Here is a 5,114-nt window from a genome sequence, read left to right on the forward strand (position 1 = left end):
ATTTACAGACCACTCGAGCGAAGAGAGTTACGCTCAAGCGGACCCTCACATTTTGTATGCCCACTCGAGCCAGGAAAGCCACGCTCGATCGTGGACCCTGTTTTCAGCAAGTTTTGAAAAATATTTTTAAGTGCATTTCTACATCCTCATTCCATCCTAAGCTTTCTTAGGCCATGATTAAGACACCATAATGAGGTTAATGAAGTAGAAACACACCAAAATAAGAAGGGACTAAGTTATCATTTCCGGGTGTGTAATTCAATATACGTTCGTTCTGTAACTGTGTAGGTCACGCGCCACAAGGAAATTGAATTGTCTACTTGCAGCATTTGTTATCTGTGAGTAATAACTTAGTAAAGCTATGTTCAAGTTAAATTATTTTCGGTATATGAAATAAGATCTGTTGAATGGAATGTCATGTTTTATACTATGAATGATTGTCCAACAATAACAAGCATTTATGACATTATGCCATGATTCAAGTATGTTACAAGTGATATTATGCTATGATTCAAGTATGTTACAAGTTCCCTGTACCGGAGGTTCCTTATGGAATTGACAAGTTATCTGTACCCAGTTGGAGGTTCCTAGGTGGAACTGGCAAGTTTACAAGTTCCCAGTCCGGAGGTTTCTTTATGGAACTGACAAGTTATCCTTACCCGACCGGAGGTTCTTCTATAGAACTGACCAGTACGATTTAAGATTCTCTGTATGTGTTCTGTCAGTGCTAGCAGATGCACCATGTAAGATTTAGCATGAATCTCTGATCTTTGTATACATGTTTAGAATGAGAATACAAATGTGAACTTTGGTTTCAGACACAGTTATGGGACGTCATTCATTTACCCTTTTACTCTGTTATTATTCACTGGGCCACCGCTCACTAGTTATTTATTATGTATGTAAGTGAGTAGGCTCGTGATCAGGCTTAAGATGATGCCTGAAGCATTTTTGTGTTTGTTAGCCACCTTTTGCGCCTCACGAGGAGGTTTCAGATCAAGTCATGTCTTGTGGCTGTGTTAATATGAATGTATAAGACTGTTCATTTTGCTCGATGAACAAGTTTTCCTTTTATATGTACATGAGGTGACGCGTAAATATTGTACCTATGACGTCATTCGTATGTTTATAAAAGTTAAGATTATCAGTCCCATGTATGTCTTTACAGCTCAATGAACTATGTATATTTTTCTTTTATGTATTTACTTCCTCAACCCCTAATTATAAGTCAAATTGTTAAGAGGTCTTCAGTAATCCAAGGATTACTAGCCGGTTACGATGCTAAACCTATAGGGGCGGGTTTGGGTTGTGACAAGACTGGACCATTCCAACCCACTCATTTTGTTACTCTAGCCGATGTACAAGCTATGCGCGAAAAAAAGCGTAGCAAGAAGCAACTGCCATCTCTCCCAGACCCATATGTGAAGCCCACATACTCTCAGGAGATATTGACCATGCCATATCCAACTGGGTATACAGTGCCCAAGTTTATTAAGTTTGATGGAAAACAAGGCTATGCCAGAGAATATGTGGTGAGGTTCATTGAAACTCTTGGTGTCCACGACAGTGACCACTCTCTACGCCTTCGGGAGTTCTCGAAATCACTCACTAAAAGGGCTTACAGCTGGTATGTGAACTTTGCTCCCAACTCGATCAAGAGTTGGGAGGAGATGGTGAACAAGTTCCACGTGAAGTTCTTCCAAGTCCAAGAGAAAGTTACAACCCTCACACTTGGGTGGGATGTCCAAAAAGAAGGTGAAGATATACTGGACTATGTTAAGTGGTTCCAAGATAAGGCCATTGACTGTCATGAACCAGTGGATGAGGCTCACTTAGTCAGTATATGTGTGAAGGGCGCCATACGCGACTACAAAAGTTTCTTGGTGAACCATAATCTACCTATCTTTTCAGCCTTGATTGAGGCAGCTAGGAACCTCAGTTCCACTGATCCTTTACACAGATCTCGTGACAGCCACCGCTACTCCCGTAGTAGCAGAATTGCTGTGGTAACCTCTACAAGAGGGAGCCGCTTGCAAGCGGAGGCATCGTCCTCTCGGAAGAGAAAGAGTTATGAGGACAAAAATTCATATCCCCATAGCCTTGAGAATGTTAAGACCTTGGCTAAAGAATGGGTCGCTGATGGTGAACTTACTTTGCCTCCGGTTGATGTCACTCCAACCAAGAAGGACAAAGAAAGCCCGGATTATTGTGTCTATCATAGAACCACCAGGCACTTTACTAAGAACTGTTGGACTTTGAAAAGTATCTTCAAAGAGAAAGTTGACGCAAATGAGCTGAAGTTCAAAGATGTCGGTAATCACGATGTAAGGAAGGACCCTTATCTTAACCACAAAGAGAAGGAGAAGAATGTACACATGATTGGCTATCTTCGGCTTGTGCTCGATCAAGTGCATATGGCGTCCTACTATGATGAGTTAGAAGAAATTGCTAGCGGCCAGCTCCTTAAGACAGTACCTGCAGAGGAAAAATTCGTAGAAGATACTCATGCTCAGGCCTTGCAAAACTCTCGTAAGTTTCATACCTTCTTTGACCAGCTGGGCCTAAGCCAAGCTGGCAGGTTGGAAGCAACAAAGGCCCTCATTAACATTTCTAAAGTACATCATGCGGAAGTTGCTGAGGCTAAGGAGTATGTGCTTCGGCACATCCAGGAAGATTATGGGGCCATTACTTTTTCAGAAGCAGACAAAGCATACCCATTTCCTCATAACCGTCCACTTTTTGTCACAGCTTACATTAATGATGTAGAGTTCAAATGTGCTTTCCTTGATGGTGGGGCGTCCATAAACATCATCACTACTGACACTTTTGCAAGGGCTGGTATCCCAAAGTCCAGGATGGCTCGCCAGCCCATCACTGTAATAGGTTTTGGTGGTGAGAAAAAAGTTACAAGGGGCCATGTTGTCGTGGACTTAGCAGTTGGCGAGATCTGCTTCGCCACTAAGTTTCATGTGATCGATGCAGACACAAATTACCATATGATACTTGGCAGAGCTTGGATGCACCGATATGGGGCTATCCCATCCAGTTATCACCAATGCGTGAAAGCAAAGTTGGAAAAGTGCACAGTGACCATAAATGCTTTTGAAAAGCCATTCAGAGTGGAAGAGGCACACTATTCGGATGCAGTTTTCTTTACTGAGCTGTCAATGGATGAAACTCCAAGGACTGGTAAAATTGCAAGGGTAAAGTTGCTGAAGTGGGAAGACATTTGAGATGTAGAGGCTGCTCTAGAAAGTAGTGGACAGAAAAGGAGCAGCAAATCCACAAGTCCTCCGCCCAAGATTGTTAAGGTGCGCGAGGGCGGCAAGACAGTTTACTACCTATGACGGTCTTAGGGGCCAGACTTCATACCTTGGGAGAATGGCCCCGAGAAAAATAAATGTGACGGTAGTGGGTCCCAAAAAGGTTTAGTAGAGACGCTTGAGTCTGCCTCTAAATGCATGCAAGATAGGCCTAAATACCAGCAAGAGGTACTTGCTGAGGTCAACCTCAGTGACTTACCTAGGCAGAGCAAGCCGGTGTTTATCAGTGATACAATGGCTCCGACAGCTAAGGCAAAATTGATAACACTACTAAAATAATACAGTGATGTCTTTACTTGAACATATGACGAGATGCCTGGTCTTGACCCATCCCTTGTCACTCACCATCTAGACATTTTTCCCAACTCTAAACCAATCAAGCAGCACGCTCAAAAGTATCACCCTGATCTTGAAGCAAAGATTAAGGCAGAGGTATGAAAAGTTACAAAAGGCTAAGTTCATTGAGCCTATACAGTACCCAACTTGGCTAGCAAATATTGTGCCTGTGCAGAAGAAGAATGGTCAGATCAGGATCTGCGTAGACTTTCGCGACCTGAATAAGGCCTGCCCGAAATATAAATTTCCGTTGCCCCATGTTGACATACTTATCGATTCTACTGCGGGCCTTCAGATGTTCTCCTTCATGGATAGGTTCAATGGTTATAACCAGATCAAAATGGCACCAGAAGACGCAGAAAAGACGACTTTCAGAATGCCCTTGGGAAATTTTTTCTATACGGTGATGCCCTTCGGTTTAAAAAACGCAGGGACAACCTACTAACGAGCTATGACTACAGTGTTCCGTGACATGTTGCATCATGAAGTGGAAATATATGTAGATAATCTGGTGGTCAAGTCTACTGGGCAAACTGTCACCTCTGCAACTTGGAAAAAGTTTTTCAGAATTGCCACAAATTCTGCCTCAAGATGAACCCTCTCAAGTGTGCCTTTGGAGTTACTGCCGGTAAGTTTCTTGGCTTTCTTGTACACCAGCGAGGGATCGAAGTAAATGGGGATAAGATCAAGTCAATCATGGAGATGCCACTGCCATACTCTCTGTGACACGTGCCTTTCACCTACTTGTTACTTTTATGGTTAATTTTAATTATGACTTTATCTGTGCTTTATATTTTATTTATATGTGCCATGTTTGTTAACAGATATGCTCTTTTATGAAAAAAACCTGTCTGATTTGTTAAATCGGAAGGTTATGTAGTAACTAGTAGACTAGGTGATTAGAGCCTAATTCCCCATAATTGGAAAATGAAAGGTTCAGTTAACATCTGATGGGTGTATTTCTAATTTAATTAAATTAATTAAGTAAATTAGATATAGATGCTTATACCTTTTTCTATATATATATATACATTTATGTTGAACTCAAAGAGAGAGAGAAAAGAGAGTGTAAGAGAGAGTTCTAGGGAACAAGAAGATAAGTGAAGGAGGTAAAGGAGATCATGACGCAACTTGACTAAACTAACTCCTGAAGGTACAAATTCTTTCTAATCTCTTGCATAAGAACTAATTTCCACCTTGAATTCATGGACTATAAAGAGAAATGAGAGGCTTAGGTAGAACAAATTGTGTTACAAACCCTAATAAGAGGAATTCTTCAAATCTTGATATAAATAAAGCTCATCTATTTGATCTTGCTTGACTTTAAGTTAGATGTCCATAATTTTGTTGAAACATAGAGTTTCCATCTAGTTTTGAACTTGTCAATGAGATTGTAGAACTTGAGTTTGAATTTGAAGCCCTACTTTTGAGTTGAACTTGAAAATTGTTTGTACA

This window comes from Camellia sinensis, chromosome 1 (genome assembly GCF_055761805.1).
Source record: "Camellia sinensis isolate YWXY chromosome 1, ASM5576180v1, whole genome shotgun sequence".
NCBI lineage: Eukaryota > Viridiplantae > Streptophyta > Magnoliopsida > Ericales > Theaceae > Camellia > Camellia sinensis.